Here is a 21,496-nt window from a genome sequence, read left to right as displayed (position 1 = left end):
GTACAAACTCTTGCATCCTCCTAACCAAAAGTCCGAACTGATCGACACCATAGGGGTCATAGCGATGGTCATACTCGCATTCTTTTCCGTGTTTCTCACTCAGCTCGTGCATCCAACAATGCATCTAAAATTCCCCATCGTTTTTGTTAATGTGTCATTCCACATGAGCTTTAAGGTGAATACTGTGCTATGTTGGATTATTGTGTGCCTCGCATCTTTGGCAGTCATTCTTATTCGTGCCTACCTGAAGAACCTTTACAAAGAAGGGAAGGTTAGAGCTACTTAAGCTCCTTTGCTAACAGTTACATCCGAGACGAGACCTCTCTTTCCGGTGATACCCAATGCTGCCTGTAAGACTCAATATACACACACCTACGCACACACACAGGATTCAGAGTTAGTTAATTATTGTAGTTATGTACGTATTGATATTATTGATTTCGAACATACTTGCACATTGTTCTCAGCTAGCGCCGATGTAAACTCGACATGCCGGTGCTATTTCTAACATCGAACTAACCGCCGCCACAGCATATCTGCCCGTATCAGAACAATCAGAGCATCGCGAGTATGACTCTCATTCTGTGATGTAAAATTTAATTTTTCAGAATCTATTTTTTTTTTTTTAGTCAATTTGGTATAACTATGTTATTTGTTAATGATTAATTGTACCCAACATAAATGTTTATGTACGTAATTATCAATCAATGAAATATTTTCACAAATCTCACAAGAACCAATGCATAATAAGTTTCCCCGAACACGCCTAACTAGTACCATGCATTGGCCACAATACTTCTTAGTAGGAATGGCATTTCCATTGTTTGTGCCACGATGGAGGGCGTTTCACAAGAACCAATGCATAATAAGTTTCCCCAAGTACCCGTAACTGGAAACATGCATTGGCCATGGTATTTCTTAGGAGGAATGGCATTTTTGTTGTTTGTGCCTTGATGGAGGGCGTTTTAAAGAGAAAATAGTTACTACAAAAGTGGGTCAAATCTTTGTTTTTATCTAAAATTACAAATGCATGGAATTTGGACAATTATTTACTATTTCACTAATTAATTTGTAGTATCAACTATTGAAATGTTGTACTCCTATCATTTTTTAAATCTCTGTATTTTATCATTCACATCACCCACATTTTACATTAGTCTATACCACGTGTAACTTATTCTCTCTATTTCCTTCTCTCTTGAATATAGCTGCCTATCAAAATTACAGAATTCAGTAACTAAATTGTTATATTCTATATATATATACACACGCACACACACAAAAATAGTATACGTTTATACATATCGCTACACAATCTCTTACCCATTATAGTGTAGAAGCTCCACAATCTAGGGTTTTTTTTTCATCCATGGCAATCGAAAACTTTACTAGGCTTCAGCGTTTTAAGTGGCAAGTATGCTGTATTGGAACACCTATTATGGAGATTACGGTGTTTCGTCTGTCCAAGTTTTTCAAAGAATTGAAGCTCGGTTCATATGAGACATACTGGCTCTACCCTTCTATCATCTTTTCTTGTGCGGGTGTTTTTGGGCTTATCTGGTATTTCGGACAAGTGAAAATCCCTAAATTGAGAGCTCGCTGGCTAATCAAAGCTATCTTCGACATTTTTCAGCTGCTTTCTTCTAGCTACCTGGTGTACAAACTCTTGCATCCTCCTAACCAAAAGTCTGAACTGATCGACATCGTAGGGGTCATAGCAGTGGTCATACTTGCATTCTTTTTCTTGTTTCTCTCTCAGATCATACGCTCAACAATGGATCTAAAATTCCACATCGTTTTTGTTCATGTGTCATTCCACATGAGCTTTGAGGTGAATACTGTGCTATGTTGGATTATTTTGTGCCTTGCATCTTCGGCAGTTATTCTTGTTCGTGCCTACCTGAAGAACCTTTACAAAGAAGGGAAGGTTAGAGCTGCTCAAGCTCTTTTGCTACCAGTTAGTTCCGAGACGAGGCCTCTCCTTCCGGTGATACCCGATGCTGCCAGTAAGACTCAATACACATACACACACTGTGACGTTATTTTTTTCCCGGAATTTTGTCGCCCCAAGGTCATTTTCATCTTTTCACGTTATGTGTACGGGATTGTGGTTGGGTCCATTTGCATTGTGTACATTTTAAATTATGTGGATTAAGTAGTATTTGCATGTGGTGCACTTGTGTGCGTATGTAGTGTAAAAATTAAAGAAAAAGAAAATGAGATAGTGGCGGGACCCACCACTAACCCATTCCTTGTCTTGAGACCACATTTTTGGTCTCTCAACTCTCATTCTCCCGTAGCTCTCTTCCTCCCTTCCATTTCTATTTCATTTTCCTTTTGTTTTGGCTCCAATCTTTGAGGCTTGATAACTTCTTCAACACTTTCACGTTATGTGTACGGGATTGTGGTTGGGTCCATTTGCATTGTGTACATTTTAAATTATGTGGATTAAGTAGTATTTGCATGTGGTGCACTTGTGTGTGTATGTAGTGTAAAAATTAAAGAAAAAGAAAATGAGATAGTGGCGGGACCCACCACTAACCCATTCCTTGTCTTGAGACCACATTTTTGGTCTCTCAACTCTCATTCTCCCGTAGCTCTCTTCCTCCCTTCCATTTCTATTTCATTTTCCTTTTGTTTTGGCTCCAATCTTTGAGGCTTGATAACTTCTTCAACACTTGGTATTTTGGAATGCCGTTTGCGGCAAAACGAAGAGCACGGCGAGCTTTACGCATGGGTACCAACAATTTCAGTCTTTGTGCAGCCTAGGGAGTCCGAAAATCATGACCCATTTTGAGGGTTTTCGTATTTTAAGAGGTAGGGGCTTCCTAATTCACATTATTCATGCACCTTTGTGAGTTAATCTACATGAATTGTGTTATAGCATGCTTATTTGTGTTAATTATAGCCTAAATTGTCTTGGTTGTATATATGTGAATATGTGAAGACATGTCTTAATTGTGCTGTATGAGAAACATGCTTATATAATGAGTTTTATGCCTATTGTATTGTTCACATGCTTTAAATGGTGTATGAATGCATGCCCTATTGTATTTTGTGATAATTCATTATTGTTTATATATTAAAAGTATGTTTAAATATTAAAAGCATGAGAACATGCTTACTTATGAGGTGTCAAATTCCTCATTTTCATAGTATTGAGATCATGAGACATGCATGTACACTATTGGGTTGCATGAAGGGAATAAATTGTTTTTGAAATGAAAATTGGGAGTTTTGGGAACGAATGTTTTGATGAAAGTGTTTTGGAAAACCCGGTCGCCGCGGGGGTACCAAAGGGCTGGAGGTTAATATAGCCCTGAGAGGACTAGGGAATCGCCCTAGCGTGGTTGAGCTAGCTGGCCCCATAATAACACCGCAGGGGTACCAAGGGTCAGGGACATTAGCCAATCCTCCTCTCGTGTCGCTGCGGGGTCACCAAAGGGCGGGCTATATTAACAGTTTGAAAGCGATGATTCTGATTGTGAAAAGGGGGAGCGACATCGGCATGCATTGCATCTTATTATTTGTGTTGAGAATGATAACCATGTTGTATTCTCACCTATGTTGTATGACCCCAACTCCTATTGGCTTATTCTTTGTTTTGGATTCATGGGGTCTCATGAGGTGCGTCTTAGGCGCCACCTACTAAGCAATTTGCTCACCCCACTATATATTATATTTTTCAGGTCATGGCAAGGAATTGGTGGATGATAATCCACCACAGAGCTAAGGGAACTTAAAGGTATTTTTGAATGTATTTTGTGGGACTTGAACTATTCTTGTATAGTGCATGACACAAAATGTATTATTTTGCAATATGTGAATTATTTGGATTTATCATGTATATGGCCATTTGGGTAATGTAATTAAATTCGTATCATGTTAATTCCCGTATATCATATAACGTGTTGTAGTGGTGGTTATTATTGCAATTTAATGTTGAAATGTATCTTAATTTATGTACGTGAGTGTAGTGGCACAGATGTTTGGACAGTGGTGAGGATAACCCAAACCAGTCAACGTAAAACCCCATACGTCAACCGAGTTGCATGAACCAGTCAACGTGTAGCGTCCTATACGTTGACCGGTATCCTGACAGTGGGCTTTTAAACGTGAATGACCCAAACCAGTCGACGTAGTGGATCGAATTACGTGAACAAGTCGACGTGTGGCTCCCAGACGTCGACCGATATCTTTACAGTGTGGTAATGTTGTACACGTTCCAAACCAGTCGACGTGTAGCTTCCCACACGTGGATCGGTATCTGGGCAGTGGGTATCACCACTGTTCATAACCTAAACCAGTCGACGTATTATGCATATACGTCGACCGGTTTACGTCACATATGTAATTACTATTTAAGGTCTTAAATTGCACTTTGGCACCAAGTAAAATTACACGTAATTATTATCATTTTTTTGACCTACTAAAATGCCATAATTATATTTTAACCCACGAAAGGACTATATTGCCCCAAACCTTATTTTATTTACTATGTGATACAAGTTAATGACCGTTGTACCCTTGAGTCTCAATTTATTGAATTGTAACAAATTGCCATTTTGCCCTTTTGGACCTTGTTATTTAAATTTAATGTGAAAAGACCATTTTACCCTTGGATGATTTTGGGTCAGGCAAGGACCCGTTAAATGATCCGGATCCATGAGGATTTGGGTCGTTACACACACACACATACACAAAACACAAGAGTCAGAGTTAGTTAATTATTGTAATTATATATGTATTGATATTCTTGATTTCGAACATACTTGCACACTATTCTCAGCTAGCCCCGATGGAAAAATAACAGAATTCAATGCATAATCAATTTCCCCAAGTACCCCTAACTGGAAACATGCATTGGCCATGGTACTCCTTAAGAGTAATGGCATTTTCGTTGTTTGTGCCTTGATGGAGGGCGTTTTAAAGAGAAAATAGTTTTTACAAAAGTTGGTCAAATTTTTGCTTTTATTTAAAATTACAAATACATGGAATTTAGACAATTATTTACTATTTCACTAAATTAATTTGCAGTATCAACTGTTGAAATGTTGTACTTCTATCATTTTTTAACTCTCTGTATTTTATCCCTCACATCTCCCATGTTTTACATCAGTCTATGCCACGTGTAAGTTTTTCTCTCTATCTCCTTCTCTCTAGAATATAGCTGCCTGTCAAAATAACAAAATTCAGTAACTAAATTGTTATATACTATATATATACACGCACACACACAAATAGTATACGTTTATACTTATCGCTACACAATCTCTTACCCACTGTAGTGTAGAAATTCCACAATTTTTTTCATCCATGGCAATTGAAAACTTTACCAGGCTTCAGCGTTTTAAGTGGGTAGTATGCTATATTGAAACACTTATTTTTGAGATTGCGGTGTTTCATCTGTCCATATTTTTCAAAGAATTGAAGCTCGGTTCATATGAGACGTACTGGCTCTACCCTTTCATCATCTTCTCTTGTGCGGGTGTTTTGGGCTTCTCTGGTATTTCGGACCAGTGAAAATCTATAAATTGAGAGCTCACTGGCTAATCAAAGCCAACTTCGACATTTTTCAGCGGCTCTCTTCTGGATACCTGGTGTATAAACTCTTGCATCCTCCTAACCAAAAGTCCGAACTGATTGACACCGTAGGGGTCATAGCCATGGTTATACTCGCATTCTTTTCCGTATTTTTTTCTCAGATCATGTGTCCGACAATGGATCTAAAATTCCCCATCGTTTTTGTTTATGTGTCATTCCACATGAGCTTTGAGGTGAATACTATGCTATATTGGATTATTGTGTGCCTCATATCTTCGGCAGTCATTCTGTTTCTTGCCTACCAGAAGAACCTTTACAAAGAAGGGAAGGTTAGAGCTGCTCAAGCTCCTCTGCTACCAGTTACTTACGAGACGAGACCTCTTATTCCTGTGATACCCGATACTGCCTGTGAGACTCAGTACACACACACACACACACTGGATTCAGAGTTACTTAATTATTGTAATTATGTATGTATTGATATTCTTGATTTCGAACATACTTGCACATTGTTTTCAGCTAGCGCCGATGGAAACTTGACATGCCGGTGCTATTTCTAACATCGAACTAACCGCCGTTACCGCATATCTGCCTGTATCAGAACAATCAGAGCATCGCAAGTATGACTCTCATTCTGTGATGTAAAATTAATTTTTTAGAATCTTTTTTTTTTAGTCAATTTGGTATATCTATGCTATTTGTTAATGATTAATTGCTCCCAACATAAATGTTTATGTATGTAATTATCAATCAATGAAATATTTTCACAAATCTGACAAGAACCAATGCATAATAAGTTTCCCCAAACACCCCTAACTGGAACCATGCATTGGCCACAGTACTCCTTACCAAGAATGGCATTTTCGTTGTTTATGCCATGATGGAGGGCGTTTCATAAGAACCAATGCATAATCAGTTTCCCCAAGTACCCCTAACTGGAAACATGCATTAGCCATGGTACTCCTTAAGAGGAATGCCAATTTCGTTGTTTGTTTCTTGATGGAGGGCGTTTTAAAGAGAAAATAATTACTATAAAAGTTGGTCAAATTTTTGCTTTTATCTAAAATTACAAATGCATGGAATTTGGACAATTATTTACTATTTCACTAAATTAATTTGTAGTATCAACTGTTGAAATGTTGTACTTCTATCATTTTTTAACTCTCTGTATTTTATACCTCACATCACCCACGTTTTACATCAGTCTATGCCACGTGTAACTTTTTCTCTCTATCTCATTCTCTCTAGAATATAGCTGCCTGTCAAAATAACGGAATTTAGTAACTAAATTGTTATATATTATATATACACACACACACACACACACACACACACACACACAAATAGTATACGTTTATACATATCACTACATAATCTCTTACCCACTGTAGTGTAGAAGTTCCACAATCTAGGGTTTTTGTTCATCCATGGCAATCGAAAACTTTACCTGGCTTCAGCGTTTTAAGTGGGTAGTATGCTGTATTGAAACACTTATTCTGGAGATTACGGTGTTTCGTCTGTCCAAGTTTTTCAAAGAATTGAAGCTTGGTTTATATGAGACCTACTGGCTCTACCCTTCTATCATCTTCTCTTGTACGGGTGTTTTTGGGTTTCTCTGGTATTTCAGACCAGTGAAAATCCCTAAATTGAGAGTTCGCTGGCTAATCAAAGCCATCTTTAACATTTTTTAGCTGCTCTCTTCTAGCTACCTGGTGTACAAACTCTTGCATCCTACTAACCAAAATTCCGAACTGATCGACACCGTAGGGGTCATAGCGATGGTCATACTCGCATTCTTTTCCGTGTTTCTCTCTTAGCTTATGCATCCAACAATGGATCTAAAATTCCCCATCGTTTTTGTTTGTGTGTCATTTCATATGAGCTTTGAGGTGAATACTGTGCTATGTTAGATTATTATGTTGCTCGCATCTCCGGCAGTCATTCTTGTTTGTGCCTACTTGAAGAACCTTTACAAAGAAGGGAAGGTTAGAGCTGCTCAAACTCCTCTACTACCTGTTACTTCCGAGACGAGACCTCTCCTTCCGGTGATACCCGATACCGCCTGTAAGACTCAATATATATTGACAGATACACACACACACACACACAGGATTCAGATTTAGTTAATTATTGTAATTAAGTATGTATTGATATTCTTGATTTCGAACATACTTGCACATTGTTCTCAGCTAGCGCTGATGGAAACTCGACATGCCGGTGCTATTTCTAACATCGAACTAACCGCCGCTACCGCATATTTGCCCGTATCAGAACAATCAGAGCATCGCGAGTATGACTCTCATTCTATGATGTAAAATTTAATTTTTTAGAATCTTTTTTTTTTAGTCAATTTGGTATATCTATGCTATTTGTTAATGATTAATTGCTCCCAACATAAATGTTTATGTATGTAATTATCAATCAATGAAATATTTTCACAAATCTCACAAGAACCAATGCATAATAAGTTTCCCCAAACACCCCTAACTGGAACCATGCATTGGCCACAGTTTTCCTTAGTAGGAATGGCATTTCCGTTGTTTGTGCCATGATGGAAGGCGTTTCACAAGAACCAATGCATAATCAATTTCCCCAAGTACCCCTAACTGGAAACATGCATTGGCCATGGTACTCCTTAAGAGTAATGGCATTTTCGTTGTTTGTGCCTTGATGGAGGGCGTTTTAAAAAGAAAATAGTTATTACAAAAGTGGGTCAAATCTTTGTTTTTATCTAAAATTACAAATGCATGGAATTTGGACAATTATTTACTATTTCACTAAATTAATTTGTAGTATCAATTGTAGAAATGTTGTACTCCTATCATTTTTTAACTCTCTGTATTTTATCCCTCACACCACCCACGTTTTACATCAGTCTATGCCACGTGTAACTTTCTCTCTCTATCTCATTCTCTATAGAATATAGCTGCCTGTCAAAATAACAAAATTCAGTAACTAAATTGTTATATACTTTATATATATATACACACACAAATAATATACGTTTATACATATCGTTACATAATCTCTTACCCACTATAGTGTAGAAGCTCCACAATCTAGCGTTTTTTATTTTTTTTATCCATGGCAATCAAAAACTTTACCAGACTTAAGCATTTTAAGTGGGTAGTATGCTGTATTGGAACACTTATTCTGGAGATTACGGTGTTTTGTCTATCCAAGTTTTTCAAAGAATTGAAGCTCGGTTCATATGAGACCTACTGGCTTTACCATTCTATCATCTTTTCGTGTGTGGGTGTTTTTGGGCTTCTTAGGTATTTCAGACCAGTGAAAATCCCTAAATTGAGAGCTCTCTGGCTAATCAAAGCCATATTCGACATTTTTCAGCTGCTCTCTTCTGGCTACCTGGTGTACAAACTCTTGCATCCTCCTAACCAAAAGTCCGAACTGATCGACACCGTAGGGGTCATAGCGATGGTCATACTCGCATTCTTTTCCGTGTTTCTCTCTTAGCTCATGCATCCAACAATGGATCTAAAATTCCCCATTGTCTTTGTTCATGTGTTATTCCACATGCATGAGCTTTGAGGTGAATACTGTGCTATGTTGGATTATTGTGTGCCTCGCATCTCCGGCAGTCATTCTTGTTCATGCCTACCTTAAGAACCTTTACAAAGAAGGGAAGGTTAGAGCTGCTCAAGCTCTTCTGCTACCAGCTATTTCCGAGATGAGACCTCTCCTTCCGGTGATACTCGATGCTGCCTGTAAGACTCAATACACACACACACACACACACACACACAAAACACAGGGGTCAGAGTTAGTTAATTATTGTAATTATATATGTATTGATATTCTTGTTTTCGAACATACTTGCACACTGTTCTCAGCTAGCGCCGATGGAAACTCGACATGCCGGTGCTATTCCTAACATCGAACTAACCGCTGCTACCGCATATCTACCCGAATCAGAACAATCAGAGCATCGCGAGTATGACTCTCATTCTGTGATGTAAAATTTAATTTTTTAGAATCTTTTTTTTTGAGTCAATTTGGTATATCTATGCTATTTGTTAATGATTAATTGCTCCCGACATTTACAGAGAATTTGAAGATTACGTTAACATAAATTAACTATTGAAATTAGTTAAATGCAATTTGAGAATGATTACTGAACACAAAATAAGTATGACATGGAAAGTGAAAAAGAATGCGTGTGACCAATAATAGATTGGGCTGTGCCAAAAATCTATTAGGTTTTATAGGAATTTTGAACTTCCAGTAAGAGTCTAAAGGCGCGCTCAAGTCTTGTGGTGTTTTTTGATAATTTATTTGGCTTTGATCTCTCTTTTAGATATTGGAAACCGTATTTGTAAAAATGTTATGGGTATCTCTATATGTATATAATATATAGGGAAAGGAAATACTAGATATTTAATATCTTCTTTCCTATTTCATTTAATTGAAAATCATTTCATGTTTGTTGGTTGCCTAAGAAACAGAGTAATTAAAATCATGAAAAGGAATGTGTGTGTGATCAAAAGTGCTGTGTGGAACTGTATTGGGTTTTATAGGGGTTTTGGACTGAATTTAAACCTCCATTATTTTTTAGACGCGGATGCTCAAAAATGGAATTTCTTTGGTGGTTTGTGTATGTCATCTCATTATAGCTTTTGTTGTCCTTCATGACAAACTTTTAGAAGCTAATATTTAATGTACAATCTAGCTTATATATTTTGATCAAGTTAGTAGGTTCAATCATGAAGTTAGTATTTTTTTCCTTTCAAGAACTGAATTCAATTTTTTGGTCAAAAGAATGTATGGACCATAAACATTATTTTCATAATTGTTAGATTTAACGCATGTATCTTGTATTTTTTTTTTTTTCAGGTGATCGATCAATAGGTGGAACCATGGAGGGGAGGAATATGAAGAAAGAATTGTGTACGTACTTCTGTTGGTTTCAATATTTTTCCATGTTTAGCGATACATTGTTTAGAACTAAATGTTTTGATTTACTTTGCAGCAAGAATCATTAATGCACTCACATATTTTTGTTTATCTGATCAGCATTTAATTAGCTTAGCTGTTATTTATTTTTTTCCTTTTATTTTTTACTTTTTATATGATTGTATGAGTATTAGATATGGTTTGTTTAAATACATGAGTATATACATGACATATATTTGGTTGGTTTTGTTTGTGTGTGTGAAATTGAGATTTTGGTGGGGAGGTCCTTGAAATCCAATAGAGGATTATGAACCCCTTGCTACTTTTGATGATTGTAGCACACAATCTTGTGCTTGGTGTGTGGTAGTTGCAAAGATGAAGGGAATTTTGGTTTGCTTTGGTTTGTGATAGGTGAAGGTAGACGTAGATCATGGAGAAAGTATACAATATTCCCGCCCGAGATACTTACACGTGTACTTCCGGTGAAGGGACAATGATGGAAACTCTCTATTTGCCTTAATATACCTTAATACACTAAAAATGTGGAGTTTTTAAGAAAAGTTATGGTTGTCCATTGGTCGGGTAACACATTAAATATTCCGGAGTATTGTATACTTTCTTGTGGATTTTGTGGTTTGGATGTGACACTCGCTGAGGAGGGCTGGTTAGGTTCAGAAACCTTGTTTGGATTAGAATACTGATTAGATGGCTTGGTTGGGATAGGAGTGTCCTTGATTGTAGTAGGGATATTGCTGGACAGTATGTGTAATACTCTCCAAACTCTGGTGCAGCAGTATTAATACTGCTGGTGAACCTTATATGGTCAGTTCTTTCTTTCTTAATTATGATCCATTTAGGTGTAACAATATGCATATGTTAATGTGTTTTACTATTACATATACTTTTATATCTCTTTGCACCTAGATCGACTTAAATATTTGTGTGTTGCAATTTTTTATTTTTTTGGGCAGCTGATGATCAAGAGACGAGGGAAGAAGAATCAGGGTTCAACATTGGTTTCTATTACTGTTACCATGGTTGTTTACTGTGTTTAGAACTATGGTTTTAGTTTCATTGGTGGTCAATTTGCTCTTTTTTTAAAAAAAAAAAATTTTCCTGTGTTTGCCACCCACTTCAGCTCTGTGGACACCAATGTTAATAACTGTTGATGATACTCTTGTTCTTATAGATTCATGCATTAAATGTTTTGTGTTATGTTACGATTCTATTTTATGATGCATGGTTTATCATTTATGCTTGAAGTAATCTTAATGTGGATCATACATGAACTACTTAGAGGGGTCTGTGATTGAAATGACTTAATTGCTTAGAATTTGTTTCTAATGTCAATGCCTTAAGGAGACATGCATCATGCATGGCTTAAGTAGTGAGATGTACCTCTAAAATTCTCAATTTCTAAATGTATCTTTAATTTTTTTCTGTCTTTTTCTTTTACTCTTCAAATTCCTTTCATTCTCTTTATAAATAATAATAATAATAATAATTACATAACCCTTCTTCAATCAAACCCAAATATTCAATAATCTTTTCATTTCATTCTTCTTCTTTTTTTCTCTTGTTAAAATTATTATTTTTTGCTCTCATGTATGATGTATATGTTGTAACATTTTTTTTTTTTTTCTCTATTCTTCTTATTTAAATTTATTATTGTAATTTTCAAACATATGTCTTTCTCTTTTTTTTTTTAAAAAAAATTATTATTGTTATATATTTTTTTGTAAATAAAGACATATTTTTAAAAAAATTATATATATATATATATATATATATATATATATATATATATATATATATTTGTAAATGAAGACGTACTATTGAAATCTTAGTGGTACTATTACTATCCTTCTATAGTCATTATTGTCTTACTGTACCGTTTGTTGTATGTTACTTGCAAAAAATAAAATAAATTAATTAATCATTTAGGAAAAAAAAAAAATAGTGGAGATTCGTTATTTCAAGATGGACTCTGGAAGAGTGGTATGCACCACTTCATTTAGCTAGAAATTAATAGGTTATTTAATTAATGAAGATTAGTCCGACGATATCTCCTCAAGTTGATCTTGTTGGGGTCTGAATTACAAATTACTTTTCATAATTAAACTTAACTATTCAATTAGGCCTTTTTGGACCCAAATCAAACCTAAAACCCAATCACTGAATTTTAATTTTGTAGTATTTTGAATCCACTCATCCAAGGAACAGAATCAAATCATAAATCCACTTCTTTCTTTAGGTTTAAAACACACCCACACACACACACACACGCACGCGCACTCTCTCTCAAATCATAAATTCACGTCCCCCTGATTTACCTTCCACTGTACTTACCCTAGTTGGTGTTGGCAAATTCCGTTATTGCCCCCATTACTTTGTAAAATGACACACGTCCAGCTTCTCCCTTTCGTCAATGATCAATTTTTTGTATTCAAGAGAGATAAAACCAGACAAACAAATCCACAACACTGACATATATTGATATATACACAATTATACATTAGATCGAATTTTCTTTTTATAATTTTATAATTTTTAATTTTAAGATTTTAATTTCATAAAATTCAATTTTAATTTCATAAAATTCAATTTTAATTTCAATACTCTAATTTCAAAGAAACAATATATATTTAAAATAAGTGAAATTTAATTATAAAAAATAATATTATCATTTTATTTTTATTAATTAAAATTGTAATACTGTTCCACTAAAAAAGTAATTTGGTAAAGTTATAATCTTAAAACTAATCTAATTTATTAATTAATTCTATCAAATTCTATATTTTATGTCCCTGAGGACGATCCTAACTCCAAGTTCCTTCAACTTTCTCTATCTAGTTTCTCTCTGTATATATACCTGTGTGTATAGTATGTGTGTGTGTGTGTGTGTGTGTGTATATATATATATATATATATGTTGTTTGCCTTCCTGGTTTGGCCTTGCACAGGACTTGGAGGACATGAAGAAATTGAATAAGAAGCAGGCGCTGCGCTCTTCGCGAAGTGCAGACGAAAGTCGAGAAGAGATGGGCGCCGTGCAAGGTCTCACTCTCTCTATCTAGGTATATACTTGTATGTAGTTTTGAATATTTTACTTTGTTTGGATTCGATTAAAAATCAAAGCTTTTTATAAGGAAGTATTGAGTTTTAGGTACAAGGGAAATACGATATGAAGCCTGAATTGTTTTAGGGAAATTAATCCAAAAATTATGTAAGTGAAGTGGTCCAAGAGTGTAGGGGATTGTGGTTGATGGAGAAGTGGATTTTATGTTCGTGACTGCTATATTGCTATTCTAAAAACCTCACAAAAATCAGGGCAAAGGAAGAAAAATGAAATAACACTTGATAAAAGCTTAAGAACTATGTTCAGATTTCAATCTTATATCAAATGAAGCAAAAGATCTGTGAAATGAAAATGTGATAATTATACCTAATGCCAGTAATTTGTGAAAAGATAGGTTTTACAGTCACTATGTTTGAGATTCCTTTAGGATTCTTTTGTTGATAAAGTAAGGTAATCATTAATAAAATGAACCAGAAGTGGTGCAATCCATGCACATAATGGAGAATACCAAAATGCCTATACATTCCTATACAAAGTGGCGCGCTCATTCAGGCTTTGTTCAATAATAAACAAAATGATCTTTAGCCTAAATACTTTTGGGCTAATTTTTTGCATGAGCTGGGCTTGAACAACTCCAAGTTTCGTTATCAATGAGAATCTGAATGTGAGTTGATTGCTGACGGATGCTATCTCATGTATGTAGTGAATGAATCAAATAAGGAAAGAGATGAGAAGGAATACAAACTAAATGTGTGCCAATCGGATCATAACATGTTTTCATCTTGAATTCTGTCTTTTAATTTTTCCCTATCTACCCTTCCCAATTCAGAACTTTTGGCCTCTATTCTCCTCATTTGTCAATCTCATAAATCAATCAGCGTCAAAATCTAATCTTGGTGGTCACCAAAGCTTTCATTTTCTTCCATTAATGAGCTTCCATAGATCGACCAGAAGGTTAGATATTGTCAAGAATAATGAGTGGATGGGAGGACCATGGGTTATGAAGGCTCAACACACGTCATTTTTGTGGTTCAACCTAAGCTAAATCTTCCTTTATCTCTTTGCATTTTCTCATTTGTTTTATCTTTCTCCATGTTGATGACAATGTTTCATTTTTCTCTAGTCATATGGGTGAATCTGGTAGGTTTCTTTCCTTCTTTAATTTTTATTTATTTATTATTATTTTATTTTTAATGACAAACAACTTAATTAAAAAGAGGTAGGTTTTTCGTTTTTAATCTACAGAAGAAAGAGGATATGAAAATCATGGTTGATTCCATCATTTGAGCCTAGCCAAGGCAGCTCTTACTAATTCTCTATCTTTAAAGGTGTTGTTTGATAAAACACAAAATTAATCATTAAATTTTTTTAGAGCTTTTTGTTAAATGTTGAATTTTTAAGTTTTAATTCCAAATTGAGAATTTTTTTTGCTAATTGTTTAAATTTGAAGTGTTTAGTGAAAAGTGAGGTCTGGCTCAAAACCATTTAAGTGTAGGTCTTATATAAGAGGAAGTTATTATATTAAGTATATATAATTGTGTTATCAAATGCACTTAATTGGATAATCACTTGATATATTCAGAATTGTGTACTTCATTGAGTATCAAACAACACCTAAAGCTACAAATAATTATTTATAAATTATAACAAAATTTTATACAAAACAGTACCCGTAATGGTCTTTTTATCGTTGGATAAAAACAATATAAGAAAATTTCCAATAATTTATGTTTCTGTTTTCTCTTCTTTTGGCTGTAAATACCGTCCTCTTTGTACTGTAATTTTGATGGTACACAATTGTGGTGCAATCAAAATATATATGGAGGCTCTTTTTTTTTTTTTTGGTATAAAGTTAGTGTATCAAATTCCAATGCAGCTTCACCATCTACGGATGATCTGGAATTCCTTTTGAATGGTTTGTATTCTTAAGTTCCTTTTGCACTGTGACAACTTAAGTCATATGGACATGGCTAAAAAAATTAATGCTTGCAATTTGTCCAACCTGGACATCTTTGTATTAAAATGCTTGGAAATCCACTTAAGGTTTCTTTGAAACACTTGGAAAAGTGGGCGGGGCAGCACAGTGTTCAAAATCCAGATATCCAATTTTGGATTGGGCTCATACATTGCTAATGGTTGTTATGTCAGTAGTTTACCTGAAATGTCACTTGAACTAGTGGCATTGCTAAAAAGTTCTTTAAGCATGCTTTTAAATCTTGTCATGTGTATGTCTGTATGCACATATTTTTTCCAGAAAAGTGATGATTGGTAGGATGTTATGTAGCATTTGTAGACAATTAGAGACTTGAGCTTCTGAAATGGTCATAATTTCGTTTGTTTTTGGGTCCTGTCACTTTGCTTTCTTGCTTTTGCAAAATCTGTTAATATTGCTGACATTCTTCTTCGTGCGCGCGTGCGTGCATGTAAGAAGATTGCGCGCGTGTGTGCATGTAAGAAGATTTCCCTAGCGCCTCTGCTATTCAAGCTGAAAAGGATGAGGCGGTTTCGCGGTCAATATATGTTGGTAATGTGAGGTTTACAATCCCTTCTCTTTTCCATGTATTGGTGTATAAGTTGAGTTGTCATATTGTTGCATGGATTGTGTTGATACCCAATTAATTTGTATGTATCAATGGCTAAGTATTCAAGAGATCCATTTGATTTCTTTTGACTGAGAGGAGGAATTACAAGTATAGAAAAAATATATCTCAAATTCTTGAAAATGAGCTATGTTATAAACGAGCATGGTGGGTGGGTATTGAAGTGTTAGATAATCGACCTCAAATCTGAGGAATTCTGTTTGTATTTTGGTATTTATTCCTTTATCAAATTCAGTGTCATAAATTGGTTGGGCGTGGTCTTTAGATGAGCCAGTTTGACTGCATAATGCAAACCCATCGATTGTATACAATGTTAACTATGTTCAAGTATACTTGATTTACAACAGCACCTGCATGTTGTTTAGCTTAGCTTGAGATAAGGGAAGAAGAACCAAATTAGAAAGATATGATAAAGATTGGTCTCATTGTTATTTGTCTACGAAATACTCTCAGGGTTTTCACTTTGTGTCATTAGAAAGCATCAAGCTATCACTAAGCAAAATGTTGTGTGAAAACTGAAGAATGATTGCTATGTTGTTAGTGGAAGGATGCGAGTATTAATTGATCCATTGCAACTGGCGCCATTAAATTTTTTATTTGTTTTTGTTTCAAGAAGGTGACTTGATTCAGTGAGTATTGAGCAGCTACTTGCCAGTTACTTCTACTTCTTAGTGTACAGTCTTGTTTGTGTCAGTCCTCTAACTTTGGCTTATTGTTTGCCAGTGGTAGTTACAAAGTTACCTGCATGTTGTTTTGCTTAGTTGGAGATATAGAACTAGGAACCAAATTAGAAAGATATGATAAAGACTGGTTTCATTATTATTTGTCTATGAAATACTCTCAGGGTATGTTTGGCAGCACCTTATTGGAGCTTCCAATTCCAAATCCACAGTTTGGATGTAACAAACTAACATGGGATTGGGATTACATTATGATCCCAAACTTCCCAATTCAACAAATTGAATCCTACAAACTAATCAGTGATTTCAAATCCCAAATTGTAGCCAATACAAAACCTCTCTGTCGCTCACTAGACTCCCAAGTCCCAACGCTCGATGGCTCACTCAATCTTCCATGTCGATCCTCAACTGCCAACCCCTTGATGGCTCACTCGATCTTCCATGTCGATCATTCCATCCATCCTTTCGATAAGCCTTCAAAACCTAACCCTAACTCTTCCATCTCATTCTGCCTTTGAACCCTAGCTCATCAATCATTACATTTGAACCCTAGCTCAAAATCGACAGACCGATCGTGCTGTTGAAGAGCAAAGTGTGTGTAACAGTTCTTTCCTCCAGTGGCCTCTGAGCAAATCCATTGAGAAATGTAGCTAAATTTCACTCTCCCTCTCTATTTTTCATAATTGCTGGTTCTTTTTTGAGAAATTGGTTTTTCAATTTAAGTATGTTACTTTTTATTTAAAATTATATCTGCAATTCTGTTGTTGATAATGGTCCACATTATCCTAATATTTTGAACACTTGGATTTGCAGAATGTTAGATAAGATAATCAATTGATAATTATTTTCTTGGACTGATAATTGGTTTGGATGCATCTGTTTCATATATGCTCTATTCCATTTGGCATTCATTTACTCATGGTTTCCAACATACTTAATTAAACCTTTGCTGTCCAAAATATATATATATATATATATATATATATATATATTTAAACCCTTGCCAATAAATAATTACTTTATCTGTATGATATAATGTATTTATTTATATGGGTTGTTTTTTTATTTATAGTTCTTGATTTCCATGATATGTTCCTCATATAACCTTCCTCTTTTTTCTTTGAGACCAAGTATTTCCTCATGTGTTGAATGAAAGAACTACTACTTTACTGAATTGTTGACAAGGGCTCCTCATACTAGACGAGGGATATTATCTACTTGATTTTATGCCGAGTTAGATTCTCTATAAGGTTTTCTATTTATTGATTTAATATAATACGTGGTTCTCAGAAAAGGTGCTCAAACTTGGAAGAGTTCATATATTTGCGCATCTCTATTTGATTGTCCTGATTCTTTTGACTTCTTTTATATACGTTCAACAGTTGGTGGCTGGGGTCACACCCCACAGTAAAAATCAATCCAGACTCCCAGTATTGTTTTCTTTTCAGTAACAATATTGTCCTATTCTATTGATATTGAATATGTTTTTTTTTTTTTTTTTTTTTTTTTTTTTTTTTTCATTCAGCAGAATTACATTGGTGGTTGTTATTATTCTTAACACTAATATCCTGGAATCGTCGCTCCTCTTACAAAATTGATTCAATAACTGCTCCTGTTATGAAACTGATTCAGTAATTGTTATGATTTGATAAAATGTTAAGGATATGCAGCTTTATTAACAATGCAGTTAAGACACCCGCAAATTCTAGGAGTGTTGTTCCACTTACTTGATCATGAAGATGGGAAATTTGTTTTTCAATTTATGTGTGGTTTTTTTCAGTTGGTCTGTTGTAATTCTGCTTTGACTGCTGCTATTAGTGCTTTGAAAGAGCAGCTCGGTATTGATGTCACAAAGCAAAACATTCAATCCCATCTAAGAACTTGGGACAAACATTATACAATCACAAGTGACATGCTTTCCAAATCAGGTTTTTCTTGGGATTACACTAGAGGATCAATACTTGCTAGTGAAGAATCAGTTTGGAATGCTTGGGTAAAGGTGAACTACTTGCCAATTGCATAGCATGTTTATAGTTGTTGATTTCTGTCTAGCAGCATTTGTCCTGTATATGTTGAATCTGTGTTGTCATGTTGCACACCTACACTGGCATATTTTAGTGTGTGAAACTTCCTTTTGAGCATTTTGAAATCTTCTTTCTATTTTTTCCAGTATTATGTTGCATTTCAGCTAGGAATGTTTGAAGTAGTATATACTCCGCTGTAATCTTTTAAGGTCCTTGGTTGGTCAAGTGTAGTCACAAAGAAGAAGATAATGTTTTCCATATAGCAACTAGATTATTTATGAAGTGGGATAGAGAGAGCTACATGAAATGAACTTGCCTACGCTTATTTTGTATGCTTGTGAGAAGATAAATGTTACCCTTTATCGTATCCCATTTTAAAATTGTCATGTAATGAAATATGATATCACAACCTACCAGTCTACATCACCTTCTATCCATATGGATCTAAGACTAGTTTTTAGGTTTGCATCTCAGACTATGGATATAAAGTAAAAAAGCAACTAGAGGTCCTAAGTGACAAAAAAGTTGTTCAATGTTAGAAACGACCAGTAACTAGAAGAGAACTACATCATCTTCTATCTGTCTTATACACTAGTTTTCTAGTAGCTCAGACTAATTGAATGGATGTAAACTATAAAGTTTAAAAATAAAAAAAAACGGAAAACATCTGGAGAGAGGGGGGGACAATGTTGCTTGTGGCTTTGTGGTTATGGTATGAGTTTTTTTTGTAGAGACTTTTGCAGTCTGTAATATGTATTCCTCTTTTGGTAGTGGCAAATTAAAGGTTTCTATCTATAACTATGACTATTCATAAAAATTAATGGAACACCATATATATATATACACACACACACACACACACATGAGTCTTTTCTGATATATTCCAACTCAAATATGAGTTTTATCCTTTACATTTGGTTTTTTCTTTTCTTTATAATCTTTGTTGGTTGAGAAGACAGTGTTTGCTTAATGACAAATCTGTATGAGAGAAAAAAAATGAGCAAGTGTTGTTTAATGGGCTTGGATTTAAGAGTATGTGTATGTTGTGAACATGTTACTCCTATTTCTTAATTTTACCCTTTTTACTTCAATCTACACTTCACCATAATAAGAAAAGCTCTTGAATTAACTCTAATTTCTTTTACTTGAAAATTTATATTTTATTTCTTTTGGTTTTGGTTAGTCACTCAAAATTAATTTGTTATCTGTAACCCTTGGAAAGGAGTTTATTATTATAATTATTATTTTCTGAAGAGCAAATTTACCTTCTTTTTTTTTTGGCTTAAAAGAGGCAAAAAGAACTTTCCAGTTTGTGATATTGTTTTATGAGAGAGACTTGGAGATCAAGAGATGGTTTCATGAGTCATGACATGCCTCTTTTTTGGCAGAATACTTTCTTGGTTTCTTTGATTTTGTGCTAATGTATATCATAAACAATGTCAATAATTTACGTCGTTAGAAGTAGAACTCGCCTACGTGATAAACTGTAATTGCTTCTCAATTTCTGTGATGGCGTTAGGAATGTGTATATTTTGCTGCTGCTTGCATATGACAGGTAAGGTGGATAGAGAGGTGATGCAACTTTTGGGTACGTATATCTACGCCTTCAAAATATTTGCATTTTTTACTGAAAAGACGTGCTAAGTTTTTTCTCTACTGAAGTATCCATGAATCAGATCTTGTCACATTTTTGTATGTGAACATAATAGATTTTCTAGGATTTTTTATATAATGCTAAATATTTATCGGAGCTGATTTCTATCATGCAGTGCTGCTTCAAGCATCCTATATGTATATCATCCTTGTGTCCTTTTTGAAATAATAACGAAAACCAAGTTTCAGAAGATCACAAAAAACCTGGTACTGAAGCTATAGACTGAGTTATCCTTCACTTAATGATGATGTTTTATTATGAGTTTTACCTTATATATAAGAGTGTATATTTCTTGAATCTTGATGGGTGCCTAATGTTTCTCTCATTTGGTCCAAAGTTCAAACTGTGGCCATGATTCTGAGATGCACATGCACGTCCATGCCATGCCGTTAAGGATGCTCGGAATCTGCCGATTCAAAGCCTGCGAATTCAAAAAATTTGTTTATTTGTTATTTTTTAGTTACTGGTTGTAAATTTATTCTTTTATTACTGTAATTCATGCTGTATAATTTTGCTTCATGTATATGTGGTATTGTGTACAATGTGGCATATAAATAGCAATTGAAAATTTCTCCAGTAATATAAAGCCGATATTGCTAATTAATGGAAATGGAAAACATAAAACTTTCTTATGAATAAAATGGAAATGGAATTGATAAAACAATCTTAAGAACAAAAATATGGTGCAAAGTGTAGGGAATTTTAAGAAAGAAAATAATCGTCAGAATGTCACCACAATGGAAACAAGCCTTCTTAGGAATTTAATTTCATCTACTTATATTATTATTGCTCCAGAAACATAAATCAGATTGAGCAGAAATTATTTGCCAAACATTGGGAGGAAGAAGAATAATAAGAGAATTAGAAATTACAAGGACAAGTTGCATTAAAACACACGAAACTTTAACATCACTGAGTCAGTATCTCGATCTGATTGATCTCATTCTTCGTCATTTGTGCGTGACCAGTTGATGGAAAATTAATATTTTCTTCCTTGGAGACAA

At 34.7% G+C, this 21,496-nt stretch overlaps 1 long non-coding RNA gene across 2 annotated transcripts; it reads left to right on the top strand.

Moving 5' to 3' along the window:
• Positions 1-13,277: 13,277 nt before the first annotated feature.
• On the top strand, positions 13,278-21,068 carry LOC132312488 (uncharacterized). Of its 2 annotated transcripts, XR_009483282.1 has the most exons (3): positions 13,278-13,532; positions 18,743-20,698; positions 20,830-21,068. It is a non-coding gene; the product is annotated as an uncharacterized LOC132312488 (long non-coding RNA). The 2 variants fall into 2 exon arrangements; XR_009483281.1 differs by lacking the exon at positions 13,278-13,532 and having other exon boundaries at positions 17,829-20,698.
• Positions 21,069-21,496: the final 428 nt, after the last annotated feature.

Source organism: Cornus florida, unplaced genomic scaffold, assembly GCF_030987335.1.
Source record: "Cornus florida cultivar Cherokee Brave unplaced genomic scaffold, ASM3098733v1 CherokeeBrave_3.0.0_Hap2_Chr06, whole genome shotgun sequence".
NCBI classification, from domain to species: domain Eukaryota; kingdom Viridiplantae; phylum Streptophyta; class Magnoliopsida; order Cornales; family Cornaceae; genus Cornus; species Cornus florida.
This window is presented reverse-complemented; position numbering and strand designations above follow the sequence as displayed.